Below are 18,225 nucleotides of genomic sequence, written 5' to 3'. Positions count from 1 at the left end.
AACCTTTTTCTGATTTGTGGTTATCGCATGTAATTTAGCATTTTACGGATTTTTCTCCTGACATTTTTTTTTGAAATGCAGCTTTCAAATGCAGAATTTGTAGGCTTTGTTGATCTGATTGACATTTTTCAGATCTTAGAGCTCACGAAAGCAAGCTCATGAGTGGTAGCATGGCCGAGCGGTCTAAGGCGCTGGATTTAGGCTCCAGTCTCTTCGGAGGCGTGATTTCAAATCCCACTGCTGCCATTTTTATTAGTTCTTCATGTGGTTCCAACGTATAGATAAAGAAGATACTCAGCTTTCAAATGCAGAATTTATAGGCTTTGTTGTTCTGATTGTCAGATCTTAGAGCTCACGAAAGAGAGATCATGAGTGGTAGCATGGCCGAGCGGTCTAAGGCGCTGGATTAAGGCTCCAGTCTCTTCGGAGGCGTGGGTTCAAATCCCACTGCTGCCATTTTCGTTAGATCCAAGAGAAGGTGCAGAGATCGGTATAGATGTCGTTCAAGCGTGAAGATCAGTGTTTCTCAACTCCAGTCCTCAGGACCCTTAACAGTGCTTGCTTTCCAGGTGACAAGGGAAATAATTATACCACCTGTAGATCTGTTAGAATGTGTCAGTCAGTTATGAATACACCTGTGCTTAAGCAAGGAGATATGGAAAACATGCACTGTTAGGGGTCCTGAGGACTGGAGTTGAGAAATCCAGCTGGTGTTACCTGTGGAAGTATATTTTAGCTAAATCGCAACTTTAGTCATGTGTCGAAGACATTCCTGAAACCGGTTTAAAATATTTCTAAATAAAGTGATTTAAAAACAGTGAAGAGAAACGAAAATTATTTTAGTGTGATGTATATACCGCCAGGCACCATCATAACTAACATTTCATCATGTTATCAACTTTTCATACAAATAGAAAAGCAAAGGTGGCAGCATGGCTCATTGGTGTAAGGGATTGAATTTTTGCTTGTGTTTTTTTGAAGGTATGTCTTTGAATCCCACTGATGCCAAAATAAGCAGTTTGGATCTTGTCTCTAAATTTTTGTGGTATTCAGTTGAAATGAACAAATAGCAACTCAATTAAAATGTAAATATTTGTAATCAACTTTATCGGTTAAGCACTTTATTCAACCTTTTTCTGATTTGTGGTTATCGCATGTAATTTAGCATTTTACGGATTTTTCTCCTGACATTTTTTTTTGAAATGCAGCTTTCAAATGCAGAATTTGTAGGCTTTGTTGATCTGATTGACATTTTTCAGATCTTAGAGCTCACGAAAGCAAGCTCATGAGTGGTAGCATGGCCGAGCGGTCTAAGGCGCTGGATTTAGGCTCCAGTCTCTTCGTAGGTGTGGGTTCAAATCCCACTGCTGCCATTTTTATTAGTTCTTCATGTGGTTCCAACGTATAGATAAAGAAGATACTCAGCTTTCAAATGCAGAATTTATAGGCTTTGTTGTTCTGATTGTCAGATCTTAGAGCTCACGAAAGAGAGATCATGAGTGGTAGCATGGCCGAGCGGTCTAAGGCGCTGGATTAAGGCTCCAGTCTCTTCGGAGGCGTGGGTTCAAATCCCACTGCTGCCATTTTCGTTAGATCCAAGAGAAGGTGCAGAGATCGGTATAGATGTCGTTCAAGCGTGAAGATCAGTGTTTCTCAACTCCAGTCCTCAGGACCCTTAACAGTGCTTGCTTTCCAGGTGACAAGGGAAATAATTATACCACCTGTAGATCTGTTAGAATGTGTCAGTCAGTTATGAATACACCTGTGCTTAAGCAAGGAGATATGGAAAACATGCACTGTTAGGGGTCCTGAGGACTGGAGTTGAGAAATCCAGCTGGTGTTACCTGTGGAAGTATATTTTAGCTAAATCGCAACTTTAGTCATGTGTCGAAGACATTCCTGAAACCGGTTTAAAATATTTCTAAATAAAGTGATTTAAAAACAGTGAAGAGAAACGAAAATTATTTTAGTGTGATGTATATACCGCCAGGCACCATCATAACTAACATTTCATCATGTTATCAACTTTTCATACAAATAGAAAAGCAAAGGTGGCAGCATGGCTCATTGGTGTAAGGGATTGAATTTTTGCTTGTGTTTTTTTGAAGGTATGTCTTTGAATCCCACTGATGCCAAAATAAGCAGTTTGGATCTTGTCTCTAAATTTTTGTGGTATTCAACCTTTTTCTGATTTGTGGTTATCGCATGTAATTTAGCATTTTACGGATTTTTCTCCTGACATTTTTTTTTGAAATGCAGCTTTCAAATGCAGAATTTGTAGGCTTTGTTGATCTGATTGACATTTTTCAGATCTTAGAGCTCACGAAAGCAAGCTCATGAGTGGTAGCATGGCCGAGCGGTCTAAGGCGCTGGATTTAGGCTCCAGTCTCTTCGGAGGCGTGGGTTGAAATCCCACTGCTGCCATTTTTATTAGTTCTTCATGTGGTTCCAACGTATAGATAAAGAAGATACTCAGCTTTCAAATGCAGAATTTATAGGCTTTGTTGTTCTGATTGTCAGATCTTAGAGCTCACGAAAGAGAGCTCATGAGTGGTAGCATGGCCGAGCGGTCTAAGGCGCTGGATTAAGGCTCCAGTCTCTTCGGAGGCGTGGGTTCAAATCCCACTGCTGCCATTTTCGTTAGATCCAAGAGAAGGTGCAGAGATCGGTATAGATGTCGTTCAAGCGTGAAGATCAGTGTTTCTCAACTCCAGTCCTCAGGACCCTTAACAGTGCTTGCTTTCCAGGTGACAAGGGAAATAATTATACCACCTGTAGATCTGTTAGAATGTGTCAGTCAGTTATGAATACACCTGTGCTTAAGCAAGGAGATATGGAAAACATGCACTGTTAGGGGTCCTGAAGACTGGAGTTGAGAAATCCAGCTGGTGTTACCTGTGGAAGTATATTTTAGCTAAATCGCAACTTTAGTCATGTGTCGAAGACATTCCTGAAACCGGTTTAAAATATTTCTAAATAAAGTGATTTAAAAACAGTGAAGAGAAACGAAAATTATTTTAGTGTGATGTATATACCGCCAGGCACCATCATAACTAACATTTCATCATGTTATCAACTTTTCATACAAATAGAAAAGCAAAGGTGGCAGCATGGCTCATTGGTGTAAGGGATTGAATTTTTGCTTGTGTTTTTTTGAAGGTATGTCTTTGAATCCCACTGATGCCAAAATAAGCAGTTTGGATCTTGTCTCTAAATTTTTGTGGTATTCAACCTTTTTCTGATTTGTGGTTATCGCATGTAATTTAGCATTTTACGGATTTTTCTCCTGACATTTTTTTTTGAAATGCAGCTTTCAAATGCAGAATTTGTAGGCTTTGTTGATCTGATTGACATTTTTCAGATCTTAGAGCTCACGAAAGCAAGCTCATGAGTGGTAGCATGGCCGAGCGGTCTAAGGCGCTGGATTTAGGCTCCAGTCTCTTCGGAGGCGTGGGTTGAAATCCCACTGCTGCCATTTTTATTAGTTCTTCATGTGGTTCCAACGTATAGATAAAGAAGATACTCAGCTTTCAAATGCAGAATTTATAGGCTTTGTTGTTCTGATTGTCAGATCTTAGAGCTCACGAAAGAGAGCTCATGAGTGGTAGCATGGCCGAGCGGTCTAAGGCGCTGGATTAAGGCTCCAGTCTCTTCGGGGGCGTGGGTTCAAATCCCACTGCTGCCATTTTCGTTAGATCCAAGAGAAGGTGCAGAGATCGGTATAGATGTCGTTCAAGCGTGAAGATCAGTGTTTCTCAACTCCAGTCCTCAGGACCCTTAACAGTGCTTGCTTTCCAGGTGACAAGGGAAATAATTATACCACCTGTAGATCTGTTAGAATGTGTCAGTCAGTTATGAATACACCTGTGCTTAAGCAAGGAGATATGGAAAACATGCACTGTTAGGGGTCCTGAAGACTGGAGTTGAGAAATCCAGCTGGTGTTACCTGTGGAAGTATATTTTAGCTAAATCGCAACTTTAGTCATGTGTCGAAGACATTCCTGAAACCGGTTTAAAATATTTCTAAATAAAGTGATTTAAAAACAGTGAAGAGAAACGAAAATTATTTTAGTGTGATGTATATACCGCCAGGCACCATCATAACTAACATTTCATCATGTTATCAACTTTTCATACAAATAGAAAAGCAAAGGTGGCAGCATGGCTCATTGGTGTAAGGGATTGAATTTTTGCTTGTGTTTTTTTGAAGGTATGTCTTTGAATCCCACTGATGCCAAAATAAGCAGTTTGGATCTTGTCTCTAAATTTTTGTGGTATTCAGTTGAAATGAACAAATAGCAACTCAATTAAAATGTAAATATTTGTAATCAACTTTATCGGTTAAGCACTTTATTCAACCTTTTTCTGATTTGTGGTTATCGCATGTAATTTAGCATTTTACGGATTTTTCTCCTGACATTTTTTTTTGAAATGCAGCTTTCAAATGCAGAATTTGTAGGCTTTGTTGATCTGATTGACATTTTTCAGATCTTAGAGCTCACGAAAGCAAGCTCATGAGTGGTAGCATGGCCAAGCGGTCTAAGGCGCTGGATTTAGGCTCCAGTCTCTTCGGAGGCGTGGGTTCAAATCCCACTGCTGCCATTTTTATTAGTTCTTCATGTGGTTCCAACGTATAGATAAAGAAGATACTCAGCTTTCAAATGCAGAATTTATAGGCTTTGTTGTTCTGATTGTCAGATCTTAGAGCTCACGAAAGAGAGATCATGAGTGGTAGCATGGCCGAGCGGTCTAAGGCGCTGGATTAAGGCTCCAGTCTCTTCGGAGGCATGGGTTCAAATCCCACTGCTGCCATTTTCGTTAGATCCAAGAGAAGGTGCAGAGATCGGTATAGATGTCGTTCAAGTGTGAAGATCAGTGTTTCTCAACTCCAGTCCTCAGGACCTGGAAACAGTGCTTGCTTTCCAGGTGACAAGGGAAATAATTATACCACCTGTAGATCTGTTAGAATGTGTCAGTCAGTAATGAATACACCTGTGCTTAAGCAAGGAGATATGGAAAACATGCACTGTTAGGGGTCCTGAGGACTGGAGTTGAGAAATCCAGCTGGTGTTACCTGTGGAAGTATATTTTAGCTAAATCGCAACTTTAGTCATGTGTCGAAGACATTCCTGAAACCGGTTTAAAATATTTCTAAATAAAGTGATTTAAAAACAGTGAAGAGAAACGAAAATTATTTTAGTGTGATGTATATACCGCCAGGCACCATCATAACTAACATTTCATCATGTTATCAACTTTTCATACAAATAGAAAAGCAAAGGTGGCAGCATGGCTCATTGGTGTAAGGGATTGAATTTTTGCTTGTGTTTTTTTGAAGGTATGTCTTTGAATCCCACTGATGCCAAAATAAGCAGTTTGGATCTTGTCTCTAAATTTTTGTGGTATTCAGTTGAAATGAACAAATAGCAACTCAATTAAAATGTAAATATTTGTAATCAACTTAATCGGTTAAGCACTTTATTCAACCTTTTTCTGATTTGTGGTTATCGCATGTAATTTAGCATTTTACGGATTTTTCTCCTGACATTTTTTTTTGAAATGCAGCTTTCAAATGCAGAATTTGTAGGCTTTGTTGTTCTGATTGACATTTTTCAGATCTTAGAGCTCACGAAAGCAAGCTCATGAGTGGTAGCATGGCCGAGCGGTCTAAGGCGCTGGATTTAGGCTCCAGTCTCTTCGGAGGCGTGGGTTCAAATCCCACTGCTGCCATTTTTATTAGTTCTTCATGTGGTTCCAACGTATAGATAAAGAAGATACTCAGCTTTCAAATGCAGAATTTGTAGGCTTTGTTGATCTGATTGACATTTTTCAGATCTTAGAGCTCACGAAAGCAAGCTCATGAGTGGTAGCATGGCCGAGCGGTCTAAGGCGCTGGATTTAGGCTCCAGTCTCTTCGGAGGCGTGGGTTCAAATCCCACTGCTGCCATTTTTATTAGTTCTTCATGTGGTTCCAACGTATAGATAAAGAAGATACTCAGCTTTCAAATGCATAATTTATAGGCTTTGTTGTTCTGATTGTCAGATCTTAGAGCTCACGAAAGAGAGATCATGAGTGGTAGCATGGCCGAGCGGTCTAAGGCGCTGGATTAAGGCTCCAGTCTCTTCGGAGGCATGGGTTCAAATCCCACTGCTGCCATTTTCGTTAGATCCAAGAGAAGGTGCAGAGATCGGAATAGATGTCGTTCAAGCGTGAAGATCAGTGTTTCTCAACTCCAGTCCTCAGGACCCTTAACAGTGCTTGCTTTCCAGGTGACAAGGGAAATAATTATACCACCTGTAGATCTGTTAGAATGTGTCAGTCAGTAATGAATACACCTGTGCTTAAGCAAGGAGATATGGAAAACATGCACTGTTAGGGGTCCTGAGGACTGGAGTTGAGAAATCCAGCTGGTGTTACCTGTGGAAGTATATTTTAGCTAAATCGCAACTTTAGTCATGTGTCGAAGACATTCCTGAAACCGGTTTAAAATATTTCTAAATAAAGTGATTTAAAAACAGTGAAGAGAAACGAAAATTATTTTAGTGTGATGTATATATCGCCAGGCACCATCATAACTAACATTTCATCATGTTATCAACTTTTCATACAAATAGAAAAGCAAAGGTGGCAGCATGGCTCATTGGTGTAAGGGATTGAATTTTTGCTTGTGTTTTTTTGAAGGTATGTCTTTGAATCCCACTGATGCCAAAATAAGCAGTTTGGATCTTGTCTCTAAATTTTTGTGGTATTCAACCTTTTTCTGATTTGTGGTTATCGCATGTAATTTAGCATTTTACGGATTTTTCTCCTGACATTTTTTTTTGAAATGCAGCTTTCAAATGCAGAATTTGTAGGCTTTGTTGATCTGATTGACATTTGAAGGGTTTTTTTTGAAATGCAGCTTTCAAATGCAGAATTTGTAGGCTTTGTTGATCTGATTGACATTTTTCAGATCTTAGAGCTCACGAAAGCAAGCTCATGAGTGGTAGCATGGCCGAGCGGTCTAAGGCGCTGGATTTAGGCTCCAGTCTCTTCGTAGGTGTGGGTTCAAATCCCACTGCTGCCATTTTTATTAGTTCTTCATGTGGTTCCAACGTATAGATAAAGAAGATACTCAGCTTTCAAATGCAGAATTTATAGGCTTTGTTGTTCTGATTGTCAGATCTTAGAGCTCACGAAAGAGAGATCATGAGTGGTAGCATGGCCGAGCGGTCTAAGGCGCTGGATTAAGGCTCCAGTCTCTTCGGAGGCGTGGGTTCAAATCCCACTGCTGCCATTTTCGTTAGATCCAAGAGAAGGTGCAGAGATCGGTATAGATGTCGTTCAAGCGTGAAGATCAGTGTTTCTCAACTCCAGTCCTCAGGACCCTTAACAGTGCTTGCTTTCCAGGTGACAAGGGAAATAATTATACCACCTGTAGATCTGTTAGAATGTGTCAGTCAGTTATGAATACACCTGTGCTTAAGCAAGGAGATATGGAAAACATGCACTGTTAGGGGTCCTGAGGACTGGAGTTGAGAAATCCAGCTGGTGTTACCTGTGGAAGTATATTTTAGCTAAATCGCAACTTTAGTCATGTGTCGAAGACATTCCTGAAACCGGTTTAAAATATTTCTAAATAAAGTGATTTAAAAACAGTGAAGAGAAACGAAAATTATTTTAGTGTGATGTATATACCGCCAGGCACCATCATAACTAACATTTCATCATGTTATCAACTTTTCATACAAATAGAAAAGCAAAGGTGGCAGCATGGCTCATTGGTGTAAGGGATTGAATTTTTGCTTGTGTTTTTTTGAAGGTATGTCTTTGAATCCCACTGATGCCAAAATAAGCAGTTTGGATCTTGTCTCTAAATTTTTGTGGTATTCAACCTTTTTCTGATTTGTGGTTATCGCATGTAATTTAGCATTTTACGGATTTTTCTCCTGACATTTTTTTTTGAAATGCAGCTTTCAAATGCAGAATTTGTAGGCTTTGTTGATCTGATTGACATTTTTCAGATCTTAGAGCTCACGAAAGCAAGCTCATGAGTGGTAGCATGGCCGAGCGGTCTAAGGCGCTGGATTTAGGCTCCAGTCTCTTCGGAGGCGTGGGTTGAAATCCCACTGCTGCCATTTTTATTAGTTCTTCATGTGGTTCCAACGTATAGATAAAGAAGATACTCAGCTTTCAAATGCAGAATTTATAGGCTTTGTTGTTCTGATTGTCAGATCTTAGAGCTCACGAAAGAGAGCTCATGAGTGGTAGCATGGCCGAGCGGTCTAAGGCGCTGGATTAAGGCTCCAGTCTCTTCGGAGGCGTGGGTTCAAATCCCACTGCTGCCATTTTCGTTAGATCCAAGAGAAGGTGCAGAGATCGGTATAGATGTCGTTCAAGCGTGAAGATCAGTGTTTCTCAACTCCAGTCCTCAGGACCCTTAACAGTGCTTGCTTTCCAGGTGACAAGGGAAATAATTATACCACCTGTAGATCTGTTAGAATGTGTCAGTCAGTTATGAATACACCTGTGCTTAAGCAAGGAGATATGGAAAACATGCACTGTTAGGGGTCCTGAAGACTGGAGTTGAGAAATCCAGCTGGTGTTACCTGTGGAAGTATATTTTAGCTAAATCGCAACTTTAGTCATGTGTCGAAGACATTCCTGAAACCGGTTTAAAATATTTCTAAATAAAGTGATTTAAAAACAGTGAAGAGAAACGAAAATTATTTTAGTGTGATGTATATACCGCCAGGCACCATCATAACTAACATTTCATCATGTTATCAACTTTTCATACAAATAGAAAAGCAAAGGTGGCAGCATGGCTCATTGGTGTAAGGGATTGAATTTTTGCTTGTGTTTTTTTGAAGGTATGTCTTTGAATCCCACTGATGCCAAAATAAGCAGTTTGGATCTTGTCTCTAAATTTTTGTGGTATTCAACCTTTTTCTGATTTGTGGTTATCGCATGTAATTTAGCATTTTACGGATTTTTCTCCTGACATTTTTTTTTGAAATGCAGCTTTCAAATGCAGAATTTGTAGGCTTTGTTGATCTGATTGACATTTGAAGGTTTTTTTTTGAAATGCAGCTTTCAAATGCAGAATTTGTAGGCTTTGTTGATCTGATTGACATTTTTCAGATCTTAGAGCTCACGAAAGCAAGCTCATGAGTGGTAGCATGGCCGAGCGGTCTAAGGCGCTGGATTTAGGCTCCAGTCTCTTCGGAGGCGTGGGTTCAAATCCCACTGCTGCCATTTTTATTAGTTCTTCATGTGGTTCCAACGTATAGATAAAGAAGATACTCAGCTTTCAAATGCAGAATTTATAGGCTTTGTTGTTCTGATTGTCAGATCTTAGAGCTCACGAAAGAGAGATCATGAGTGGTAGCATGGCCGAGCGGTCTAAGGCGCTGCATTAAGGCTCCAGTCTCTTCGGAGGCGTGGGTTCAAATCCCACTGCTGCCATTTTCGTTAGATCCAAGAGAAGGTGCAGAGATCGGTATAGATGTCGTTCAAGCGTGAAGATCAGTGTTTCTCAACTCCAGTCCTCAGGACCCTTAACAGTGCTTGCTTTCCAGGTGACAAGGGAAATAAGTATACCACCTGTAGATCTGTTAGAATGTGTCAGTCAGTTATGAATACACCTGTGCTTAAGCAAGGAGATATGGAAAACATGCACTGTTAGGGGTCCTGAAGACTGGAGTTGAGAAATCCAGCTGGTGTTACCTGTGGAAGTATATTTTAGCTAAATCGCAACTTTAGTCATGTGTCGAAGACATTCCTGAAACCGGTTTAAAATATTTCTAAATAAAGTGATTTAAAAACAGTGAAGAGAAACGAAAATTATTTTAGTGTGATGTATATACCGCCAGGCACCATCATAACTAACATTTCATCATGTTATCAACTTTTCATACAAATAGAAAAGCAAAGGTGGCAGCATGGCTCATTGGTGTAAGGGATTGAATTTTTGCTTGTGTTTTTTTGAAGGTATGTCTTTGAATCCCACTGATGCCAAAATAAGCAGTTTGGATCTTGTCTCTAAATTTTTGTGGTATTCAACCTTTTTCTGATTTGTGGTTATCGCATGTAATTTAGCATTTTACGGATTTTTCTCCTGACATTTTTTTTTGAAATGCAGCTTTCAAATGCAGAATTTGTAGGCTTTGTTGATCTGATTGACATTTTTCAGATCTTAGAGCTCACGAAAGCAAGCTCATGAGTGGTAGCATGGCCGAGCGGTCTAAGGCGCTGGATTTAGGCTCCAGTCTCTTCGGAGGCGTGGGTTGAAATCCCACTGCTGCCATTTTTATTAGTTCTTCATGTGGTTCCAACGTATAGATAAAGAAGATACTCAGCTTTCAAATGCAGAATTTATAGGCTTTGTTGTTCTGATTGTCAGATCTTAGAGCTCACGAAAGAGAGATCATGAGTGGTAGCATGGCCGAGCGGTCTAAGGCGCTGGATTAAGGCTCCAGTCTCTTCGGAGGCGTGGGTTCAAATCCCACTGCTGCCATTTTCGTTAGATCCAAGAGAAGGTGCAGAGATCGGTATAGATGTCGTTCAAGCGTGAAGATCAGTGTTTCTCAACTCCAGTCCTCAGGACCCTTAACAGTGCTTGCTTTCCAGGTGACAAGGGAAATAATTATACCACCTGTAGATCTGTTAGAATGTGTCAGTCAGTTATGAATACACCTGTGCTTAAGCAAGGAGATATGGAAAACATGCACTGTTAGGGGTCCTGAAGACTGGAGTTGAGAAATCCAGCTGGTGTTACCTGTGGAAGTATATTTTAGCTAAATCGCAACTTTAGTCATGTGTCGAAGACATTCCTGAAACCGGTTTAAAATATTTCTAAATAAAGTGATTTAAAAACAGTGAAGAGAAACGAAAATTATTTTAGTGTGATGTATATACCGCCAGGCACCATCATAACTAACATTTCATCATGTTATCAACTTTTCATACAAATAGAAAAGCAAAGGTGGCAGCATGGCTCATTGGTGTAAGGGATTGAATTTTTGCTTGTGTTTTTTTGAAGGTATGTCTTTGAATCCCACTGATGCCAAAATAAGCAGTTTGGATCTTGTCTCTAAATTTTTGTGGTATTCAGTTGAAATGAACAAATAGCAACTCAATTAAAATGTAAATATTTGTAATCAACTTTATCGGTTAAGCACTTTATTCAACCTTTTTCTGATTTGTGGTTATCGCATGTAATTTAGCATTTTACGGATTTTTCTCCTGACATTTTTTTTTGAAATGCAGCTTTCAAATGCAGAATTTGTAGGCTTTGTTGATCTGATTGACATTTTTCAGATCTTAGAGCTCACGAAAGCAAGCTCATGAGTGGTAGCATGGCCGAGCGGTTTAAGGCGCTGGATTTAGGCTCCAGTCTCTTCGGAGGCGTGATTTCAAATCCCACTGCTGCCATTTTCGTTAGATCCAAGAGAAGGTGCAGAGATCGGTATAGATGTCGTTCAAGCGTGAAGATCAGTGTTTCTCAACTCCAGTCCTCAGGACCCTTAACAGTGCTTGCTTTCCAGGTGACAAGGGAAATAAGTATACCACCTGTAGATCTGTTAGAATGTGTCAGTCAGTTATGAATACACCTGTGCTTAAGCAAGGAGATATGGAAAACATGCACTGTTAGGGGTCCTGAGGACTGGAGTTGAGAAATCCAGCTGGTGTTACCTGTGGAAGTATATTTTAGCTAAATCGCAACTTTAGTCATGTGTCGAAGACATTCCTGAAACCGGTTTAAAATATTTCTAAATAAAGTGATTTAAAAACAGTGAAGAGAAACGAAAATTATTTTAGTGTGATGTATATACCGCCAGGCACCATCATAACTAACATTTCATCATGTTATCAACTTTTCATACAAATAGAAAAGCAAAGGTGGCAGCATGGCTCATTGGTGTAAGGGATTGAATTTTTGCTTGTGTTTTTTTGAAGGTATGTCTTTGAATCCCACTGATGCCAAAATAAGCAGTTTGGATCTTGTCTCTAAATTTTTGTGGTATTCAACCTTTTTCTGATTTGTGGTTATCGCATGTAATTTAGCATTTTACGGATTTTTCTCCTGACATTTTTTTTTGAAATGCAGCTTTCAAATGCAGAATTTGTAGGCTTTGTTGATCTGATTGACATTTTTCAGATCTTAGAGCTCACGAAAGCAAGCTCATGAGTGGTAGCATGGCCGAGCGGTCTAAGGCGCTGGATTTAGGCTCCAGTCTCTTCGGAGGCGTGGGTTGAAATCCCACTGCTGCCATTTTTATTAGTTCTTCATGTGGTTCCAACGTATAGATAAAGAAGATACTCAGCTTTCAAATGCAGAATTTATAGGCTTTGTTGTTCTGATTGTCAGATCTTAGAGCTCACGAAAGAGAGCTCATGAGTGGTAGCATGGCCGAGCGGTCTAAGGCGCTGGATTTAGGCTCCAGTCTCTTCGGAGGCGTGGGTTCAAATCCCACTGCTGCCATTTTCGTTAGATCCAAGAGAAGGTGCAGAGATCGGTATAGATGTCGTTCAAGCGTGAAGATCAGTGTTTCTCAACTCCAGTCCTCAGGACCCTTAACAGTGCTTGCTTTCCAGGTGACAAGGGAAATAATTATACCACCTGTAGATCTGTTAGAATGTGTCAGTCAGTTATGAATACACCTGTGCTTAAGCAAGGAGATATGGAAAACATGCACTGTTAGGGGTCCTGAGGACTGGAGTTGAGAAATCCAGCTGGTGTTACCTGTGGAAGTATATTTTAGCTAAATCGCAACTTTAGTCATGTGTCGAAGACATTCCTGAAACCGGTTTAAAATATTTCTAAATAAAGTGATTTAAAAACAGTGAAGAGAAACGAAAATTATTTTAGTGTGATGTATATACCGCCAGGCACCATCATAACTAACATTTCATCATGTTATCAACTTTTCATACAAATAGAAAAGCAAAGGTGGCAGCATGGCTCATTGGTGTAAGGGATTGAATTTTTGCTTGTGTTTTTTTGAAGGTATGTCTTTGAATCCCACTGATGCCAAAATAAGCAGTTTGGATCTTGTCTCTAAATTTTTGTGGTATTCAGTTGAAATGAACAAATAGCAACTCAATTAAAATGTAAATATTTGTAATCAACTTTATCGGTTAAGCACTTTATTCAACCTTTTTCTGATTTGTGGTTATCGCATGTAATTTAGCATTTTACGGATTTTTCTCCTGACATTTTTTTTTGATATGCAGCTTTCAAATGCAGAATTTGTAGGCTTTGTTGATCTGATTGACATTTTTCAGATCTTAGAGCTCACGAAAGCAAGCTCATGAGTGGTAGCATGGCCGAGCGGTCCAAGGCGCTGGATTTAGGCTCCAGTCTCTTCGGAGGCGTGGGTTGAAATCCCACTGCTGCCATTTTTATTAGTTCTTCATGTGGTTCCAACGTATAGATAAAGAAGATACTCAGCTTTCAAATGCAGAATTTATAGGCTTTGTTGTTCTGATTGTCAGATCTTAGAGCTCACGAAAGAGAGCTCATGAGTGGTAGCATGGCCGAGCGGTCTAAGGCGCTGGATTTAGGCTCCAGTCTCTTCGGAGGCGTGGGTTCAAATCCCACTGCTGCCATTTTCGTTAGATCCAAGAGAAGGTGCAGAGATCGGTATAGATGTCGTTCAAGCGTGAAGATCAGTGTTTCTCAACTCCAGTCCTCAGGACCCTTAACAGTGCTTGCTTTCCAGGTGACAAGGGAAATAATTATACCACCTGTAGATCTGTTAGAATGTGTCAGTCAGTTATGAATACACCTGTGCTTAAGCAAGGAGATATGGAAAACATGCACTGTTAGGGGTCCTGAGGACTGGAGTTGAGAAATCCAGCTGGTGTTACCTGTGGAAGTATATTTTAGCTAAATCGCAACTTTAGTCATGTGTCGAAGACATTCCTGAAACCGGTTTAAAATATTTCTAAATAAAGTGATTTAAAAACAGTGAAGAGAAACGAAAATTATTTTAGTGTGATGTATATACCGCCAGGCACCATCATAACTAACATTTCATCATGTTATCAACTTTTCATACAAATAGAAAAGCAAAGGTGGCAGCATGGCTCATTGGTGTAAGGGATTGAATTTTTGCTTGTGTTTTTTTGAAGGTATGTCTTTGAATCCCACTGATGCCAAAATAAGCAGTTTGGATCTTGTCTCTAAATTTTTGTGGTATTCAGTTGAAATGAACAAATAGCAACTCAATTAAAATGTAAATATTTGTAATCAACTTTATCGGTTAAGCACTTTATTCAACCTTTTTCTGATTTGTGGTTATCGCATGTAATTTAGCATTTTACGGATTTTTCTCCTGACATTTTTTTTTGAAATGCAGCTTTCAAATGCAGAATTTGTAGGCTTTGTTGATCTGATTGACATTTTTCAGATCTTAGAGCTCACGAAAGCAAGCTCATGAGTGGTAGCATGGCCGAGCGGTCTAAGGCGCTGGATTTAGGCTCCAGTCTCTTCGGAGGCGTGGGTTCAAATCCCACTGCTGCCATTTTTATTAGTTCTTCATGTGGTTCCAACGTATAGATAAAGAAGATACTCAGCTTTCAAATGCAGAATTTATAGGCTTTGTTGTTCTGATTGTCAGATCTTAGAGCTCACGAAAGAGAGATCATGAGTGGTAGCATGGCCGAGCGGTCTAAGGCGCTGGATTAAGGCTCCAGTCTCTTCGGAGGCGTGGGTTCAAATCCCACTGCTGCCATTTTCGTTAGATCCAAGAGAAGGTGCAGAGATCGGTATAGATGTCGTTCAAGCGTGAAGATCAGTGTTTCTCAACTCCAGTCCTCAGGACCCTTAACAGTGCTTGCTTTCCAGGTGACAAGGGAAATAATTATACCACCTGTAGATCTGTTAGAATGTGTCAGTCAGTTATGAATACACCTGTGCTTAAGCAAGGAGATATGGAAAACATGCACTGTTAGGGGTCCTGAGGACTGGAGTTGAGAAATCCAGCTGGTGTTACCTGTGGAAGTATATTTTAGCTAAATCGCAACTTTAGTCATGTGTCGAAGACATTCCTGAAACCGGTTTAAAATATTTCTAAATAAAGTGATTTAAAAACAGTGAAGAGAAACGAAAATTATTTTAGTGTGATGTATATACCGCCAGGCACCATCATAACTAACATTTCATCATGTTATCAACTTTTCATACAAATAGAAAAGCAAAGGTGGCAGCATGGCTCATTGGTGTAAGGGATTGAATTTTTGCTTGTGTTTTTTTGAAGGTATGTCTTTGAATCCCACTGATGCCAAAATAAGCAGTTTGGATCTTGTCTCTAAATTTTTGTGGTATTCAGTTGAAATGAACAAATAGCAACTCAATTAAAATGTAAATATTTGTAATCAACTTTATCGGTTAAGCACTTTATTCAACCTTTTTCTGATTTGTGGTTATCGCATGTAATTTAGCATTTTACGGATTTTTCTCCTGACATTTTTTTTTGAAATGCAGCTTTCAAATGCAGAATTTGTAGGCATTGTTGATCTGATTGACATTTTTCAGATCTTAGAGCTCACGAAAGCAAGCTCATGAGTGGTAGCATGGCCGAGCGGTCTAAGGCGCTGGATTTAGGCTCCAGTCTCTTCGGAGGCGTGGGTTCAAATCCCACTGCTGCCATTTTTATTAGTTCTTCATGTGGTTCCAACGTATAGATAAAGAAGATACTCAGCTTTCAAATGCAGAATTTATAGGCTTTGTTGTTCTGATTGTCAGATCTTAGAGCTCACGAAAGAGAGATCATGAGTGGTAGCATGGCCGAGCGGTCTAAGGCGCTGGATTAAGGCTCCAGTCTCTTCGGAGGCGTGGGTTCAAATCCCACTGCTGCCATTTTCGTTAGATCCAAGAGAAGGTGCAGAGATCGGTATAGATGTCGTTCAAGCGTGAAGATCAGTGTTTCTCAACTCCAGTCCTCAGGACCCTTAACAGTGCTTGCTTTCCAGGTGACAAGGGAAATAATTATACCACCTGTAGATCTGTTAGAATGTGTCAGTCAGTTATGAATACACCTGTGCTTAAGCAAGGAGATATGGAAAACATGCACTGTTAGGGGTCCTGAGGACTGGAGTTGAGAAATCCAGCTGGTGTTACCTGTGGAAGTATATTTTAGCTAAATCGCAACTTTAGTCATGTGTCGAAGACATTCCTGAAACCGGTTTAAAATATTTCTAAATAAAGTGATTTAAAAACAGTGAAGAGAAACGAAAATTATTTTAGTGTGATGTATATACCGCCAGGCACCATCATAACTAACATTTCATCATGTTATCAACTTTTCATACAAATAGAAAAGCAAAGGTGGCAGCATGGCTCATTGGTGTAAGGGATTGAATTTTTGCTTGTGTTTTTTTGAAGGTATGTCTTTGAATCCCACTGATGCCAAAATAAGCAGTTTGGATCTTGTCTCTAAATTTTTGTGGTATTCAACCTTTTTCTGATTTGTGGTTATCGCATGTAATTTAGCATTTTACGGATTTTTCTCCTGACATTTTTTTTTGAAATGCAGCTTTCAAATGCAGAATTTGTAGGCTTTGTTGATCTGATTGACATTTTTCAGATCTTAGAGCTCACGAAAGCAAGCTCATGAGTGGTAGCATGGCCGAGCGGTCTAAGGCGCTGGATTTAGGCTCCAGTCTCTTCGGAGGCGTGGGTTGAAATCCCACTGCTGCCATTTTTATTAGTTCTTCATGTGGTTCCAACGTATAGATAAAGAAGATACTCAGCTTTCAAATGCAGAATTTATAGGCTTTGTTGTTCTGATTGTCAGATCTTAGAGCTCACGAAAGAGAGATCATGAGTGGTAGCATGGCCGAGCGGTCTAAGGCGCTGGATTAAGGCTCCAGTCTCTTCGGAGGCGTGGGTTCAAATCCCACTGCTGCCATTTTCGTTAGATCCAAGAGAAGGTGCAGAGATCGGTATAGATGTCGTTCAAGCGTGAAGATCAGTGTTTCTCAACTCCAGTCCTCAGGACCCTTAACAGTGCTTGCTTTCCAGGTGACAAGGGAAATAATTATACCACCTGTAGATCTGTTAGAATGTGTCAGTCAGTTATGAATACACCTGTGCTTAAGCAAGGAGATATGGAAAACATGCACTGTTAGGGGTCCTGAAGACTGGAGTTGAGAAATCCAGCTGGTGTTACCTGTGGAAGTATATTTTAGCTAAATCGCAACTTTAGTCATGTGTCGAAGACATTCCTGAAACCGGTTTAAAATATTTCTAAATAAAGTGATTTAAAAACAGTGAAGAGAAACGAAAATTATTTTAGTGTGATGTATATACCGCCAGGCACCATCATAACTAACATTTCATCATGTTATCAACTTTTCATACAAATAGAAAAGCAAAGGTGGCAGCATGGCTCATTGGTGTAAGGGATTGAATTTTTGCTTGTGTTTTTTTGAAGGTATGTCTTTGAATCCCACTGATGCCAAAATAAGCAGTTTGGATCTTGTCTCTAAATTTTTGTGGTATTCAGTTGAAATGAACAAATAGCAACTCAATTAAAATGTAAATATTTGTAATCAACTTTATCAGTTAAGCACTTTATTCAACCTTTTTCTGATTTGTGGTTATCGCATGTAATTTAGCATTTTACGGATTTTTCTCCTGACACTTTTTTTTGAAATGCAGCTTTCAAATGCAGAATTTATAGGCTTTGTTGTTCTGATTGTCAGATCTTAGAGCTCACGAAAGAGAGATCATGAGTGGTAGCATGGCAGAGTGGTCTAAGGCGCTGGATTTAAGCTCCCATCTCTTCGGAGGCGTGCGTTCAAATCCCACTGCTGCTATTTTCATTAGATCCAAGAGAAGGTGCAGACATCGGTATAGATGTCTTTCAAGCGTGAAGATCAGTGTTTCTCAACTCCAGTCCTCAGGACCCCTAACAGTGCTTGCTTTCCAGGTGACAAGGGAAATAATTATACCCCCTGTAGATCTGTTAGAATGTGTCAGTCAGTAATGAATTCACATGTGCTTAAGCAAGGAGATATGGAAAACATGCACTGTTAGGGGTCCTGAGGACTGGAGTTGAGAAACACTGGTATAGATAAGGAAGAAATCCAGCTGGTGTTACTGGTGGAAGTATATTTTAGCTAAATCGCAACTTTAGTCATGTGTCGAAGACACTCCTCAAACCGGTTTAAAATATTTCTAAATAAAGTGATTTGAAAACAGTGAAGAGAAACAAAAATTATTTTAGTGTGAT

The 18,225-nt window shown here is 39.8% G+C and overlaps 32 non-coding genes across 32 annotated transcripts; all 32 read left to right on the top strand.

Annotated features, from left to right (window-relative positions):
• Positions 1 to 164: 164 nt before the first annotated feature.
• On the top strand, positions 165 to 246 carry TRNAL-UAG (transfer RNA leucine (anticodon UAG)). The gene has a single exon. It is a non-coding gene; the product is annotated as a tRNA-Leu (tRNA).
• Positions 247 to 374: 128 nt separating this feature from the next.
• Positions 375 to 456, top strand: TRNAL-AAG (transfer RNA leucine (anticodon AAG)). Its single transcript has one exon. It is a non-coding gene; the product is annotated as a tRNA-Leu (tRNA).
• Positions 457 to 1,291: 835 nt separating this feature from the next.
• On the top strand, positions 1,292 to 1,373 carry TRNAL-UAG (transfer RNA leucine (anticodon UAG)). The gene has a single exon. It is a non-coding gene; the product is annotated as a tRNA-Leu (tRNA).
• Positions 1,374 to 1,501: 128 nt separating this feature from the next.
• TRNAL-AAG (transfer RNA leucine (anticodon AAG)) lies at positions 1,502 to 1,583 on the top strand. The gene has a single exon. It is a non-coding gene; the product is annotated as a tRNA-Leu (tRNA).
• A 759-nt stretch (positions 1,584 to 2,342) lies between these two features.
• Positions 2,343 to 2,424, top strand: TRNAL-UAG (transfer RNA leucine (anticodon UAG)). The gene has a single exon. It is a non-coding gene; the product is annotated as a tRNA-Leu (tRNA).
• Positions 2,425 to 2,552: 128 nt separating this feature from the next.
• On the top strand, positions 2,553 to 2,634 carry TRNAL-AAG (transfer RNA leucine (anticodon AAG)). The gene has a single exon. It is a non-coding gene; the product is annotated as a tRNA-Leu (tRNA).
• A 759-nt stretch (positions 2,635 to 3,393) lies between these two features.
• Positions 3,394 to 3,475, top strand: TRNAL-UAG (transfer RNA leucine (anticodon UAG)). Its single transcript has one exon. It is a non-coding gene; the product is annotated as a tRNA-Leu (tRNA).
• A 128-nt stretch (positions 3,476 to 3,603) lies between these two features.
• TRNAL-AAG (transfer RNA leucine (anticodon AAG)) lies at positions 3,604 to 3,685 on the top strand. The gene has a single exon. It is a non-coding gene; the product is annotated as a tRNA-Leu (tRNA).
• An 835-nt stretch (positions 3,686 to 4,520) lies between these two features.
• Positions 4,521 to 4,602, top strand: TRNAL-UAG (transfer RNA leucine (anticodon UAG)). The gene has a single exon. It is a non-coding gene; the product is annotated as a tRNA-Leu (tRNA).
• A 128-nt stretch (positions 4,603 to 4,730) lies between these two features.
• On the top strand, positions 4,731 to 4,812 carry TRNAL-AAG (transfer RNA leucine (anticodon AAG)). The gene has a single exon. It is a non-coding gene; the product is annotated as a tRNA-Leu (tRNA).
• An 836-nt stretch (positions 4,813 to 5,648) lies between these two features.
• Positions 5,649 to 5,730, top strand: TRNAL-UAG (transfer RNA leucine (anticodon UAG)). Its single transcript has one exon. It is a non-coding gene; the product is annotated as a tRNA-Leu (tRNA).
• Positions 5,731 to 5,865: 135 nt separating this feature from the next.
• Positions 5,866 to 5,947, top strand: TRNAL-UAG (transfer RNA leucine (anticodon UAG)). Its single transcript has one exon. It is a non-coding gene; the product is annotated as a tRNA-Leu (tRNA).
• Positions 5,948 to 6,075: 128 nt separating this feature from the next.
• Positions 6,076 to 6,157, top strand: TRNAL-AAG (transfer RNA leucine (anticodon AAG)). Its single transcript has one exon. It is a non-coding gene; the product is annotated as a tRNA-Leu (tRNA).
• Positions 6,158 to 6,985: 828 nt separating this feature from the next.
• TRNAL-UAG (transfer RNA leucine (anticodon UAG)) lies at positions 6,986 to 7,067 on the top strand. Its single transcript has one exon. It is a non-coding gene; the product is annotated as a tRNA-Leu (tRNA).
• A 128-nt stretch (positions 7,068 to 7,195) lies between these two features.
• TRNAL-AAG (transfer RNA leucine (anticodon AAG)) lies at positions 7,196 to 7,277 on the top strand. Its single transcript has one exon. It is a non-coding gene; the product is annotated as a tRNA-Leu (tRNA).
• A 759-nt stretch (positions 7,278 to 8,036) lies between these two features.
• Positions 8,037 to 8,118, top strand: TRNAL-UAG (transfer RNA leucine (anticodon UAG)). Its single transcript has one exon. It is a non-coding gene; the product is annotated as a tRNA-Leu (tRNA).
• Positions 8,119 to 8,246: 128 nt separating this feature from the next.
• Positions 8,247 to 8,328, top strand: TRNAL-AAG (transfer RNA leucine (anticodon AAG)). The gene has a single exon. It is a non-coding gene; the product is annotated as a tRNA-Leu (tRNA).
• An 828-nt stretch (positions 8,329 to 9,156) lies between these two features.
• On the top strand, positions 9,157 to 9,238 carry TRNAL-UAG (transfer RNA leucine (anticodon UAG)). The gene has a single exon. It is a non-coding gene; the product is annotated as a tRNA-Leu (tRNA).
• Positions 9,239 to 9,366: 128 nt separating this feature from the next.
• Positions 9,367 to 9,448, top strand: TRNAL-AAG (transfer RNA leucine (anticodon AAG)). Its single transcript has one exon. It is a non-coding gene; the product is annotated as a tRNA-Leu (tRNA).
• A 759-nt stretch (positions 9,449 to 10,207) lies between these two features.
• Positions 10,208 to 10,289, top strand: TRNAL-UAG (transfer RNA leucine (anticodon UAG)). Its single transcript has one exon. It is a non-coding gene; the product is annotated as a tRNA-Leu (tRNA).
• A 128-nt stretch (positions 10,290 to 10,417) lies between these two features.
• Positions 10,418 to 10,499, top strand: TRNAL-AAG (transfer RNA leucine (anticodon AAG)). Its single transcript has one exon. It is a non-coding gene; the product is annotated as a tRNA-Leu (tRNA).
• An 835-nt stretch (positions 10,500 to 11,334) lies between these two features.
• Positions 11,335 to 11,416, top strand: TRNAL-UAG (transfer RNA leucine (anticodon UAG)). The gene has a single exon. It is a non-coding gene; the product is annotated as a tRNA-Leu (tRNA).
• Positions 11,417 to 12,175: 759 nt separating this feature from the next.
• Positions 12,176 to 12,257, top strand: TRNAL-UAG (transfer RNA leucine (anticodon UAG)). Its single transcript has one exon. It is a non-coding gene; the product is annotated as a tRNA-Leu (tRNA).
• A 128-nt stretch (positions 12,258 to 12,385) lies between these two features.
• On the top strand, positions 12,386 to 12,467 carry TRNAL-UAG (transfer RNA leucine (anticodon UAG)). The gene has a single exon. It is a non-coding gene; the product is annotated as a tRNA-Leu (tRNA).
• An 835-nt stretch (positions 12,468 to 13,302) lies between these two features.
• Positions 13,303 to 13,384, top strand: TRNAL-UAG (transfer RNA leucine (anticodon UAG)). The gene has a single exon. It is a non-coding gene; the product is annotated as a tRNA-Leu (tRNA).
• A 128-nt stretch (positions 13,385 to 13,512) lies between these two features.
• Positions 13,513 to 13,594, top strand: TRNAL-UAG (transfer RNA leucine (anticodon UAG)). The gene has a single exon. It is a non-coding gene; the product is annotated as a tRNA-Leu (tRNA).
• An 835-nt stretch (positions 13,595 to 14,429) lies between these two features.
• Positions 14,430 to 14,511, top strand: TRNAL-UAG (transfer RNA leucine (anticodon UAG)). Its single transcript has one exon. It is a non-coding gene; the product is annotated as a tRNA-Leu (tRNA).
• Positions 14,512 to 14,639: 128 nt separating this feature from the next.
• Positions 14,640 to 14,721, top strand: TRNAL-AAG (transfer RNA leucine (anticodon AAG)). Its single transcript has one exon. It is a non-coding gene; the product is annotated as a tRNA-Leu (tRNA).
• An 835-nt stretch (positions 14,722 to 15,556) lies between these two features.
• Positions 15,557 to 15,638, top strand: TRNAL-UAG (transfer RNA leucine (anticodon UAG)). The gene has a single exon. It is a non-coding gene; the product is annotated as a tRNA-Leu (tRNA).
• A 128-nt stretch (positions 15,639 to 15,766) lies between these two features.
• TRNAL-AAG (transfer RNA leucine (anticodon AAG)) lies at positions 15,767 to 15,848 on the top strand. Its single transcript has one exon. It is a non-coding gene; the product is annotated as a tRNA-Leu (tRNA).
• A 759-nt stretch (positions 15,849 to 16,607) lies between these two features.
• TRNAL-UAG (transfer RNA leucine (anticodon UAG)) lies at positions 16,608 to 16,689 on the top strand. The gene has a single exon. It is a non-coding gene; the product is annotated as a tRNA-Leu (tRNA).
• Positions 16,690 to 16,817: 128 nt separating this feature from the next.
• On the top strand, positions 16,818 to 16,899 carry TRNAL-AAG (transfer RNA leucine (anticodon AAG)). Its single transcript has one exon. It is a non-coding gene; the product is annotated as a tRNA-Leu (tRNA).
• Positions 16,900 to 18,225: the final 1,326 nt, after the last annotated feature.

Source organism: Mixophyes fleayi, chromosome 6 (assembly GCF_038048845.1).
Source record: "Mixophyes fleayi isolate aMixFle1 chromosome 6, aMixFle1.hap1, whole genome shotgun sequence".
NCBI lineage: Eukaryota > Metazoa > Chordata > Amphibia > Anura > Limnodynastidae > Mixophyes > Mixophyes fleayi.
This window is presented reverse-complemented; position numbering and strand designations above follow the sequence as displayed.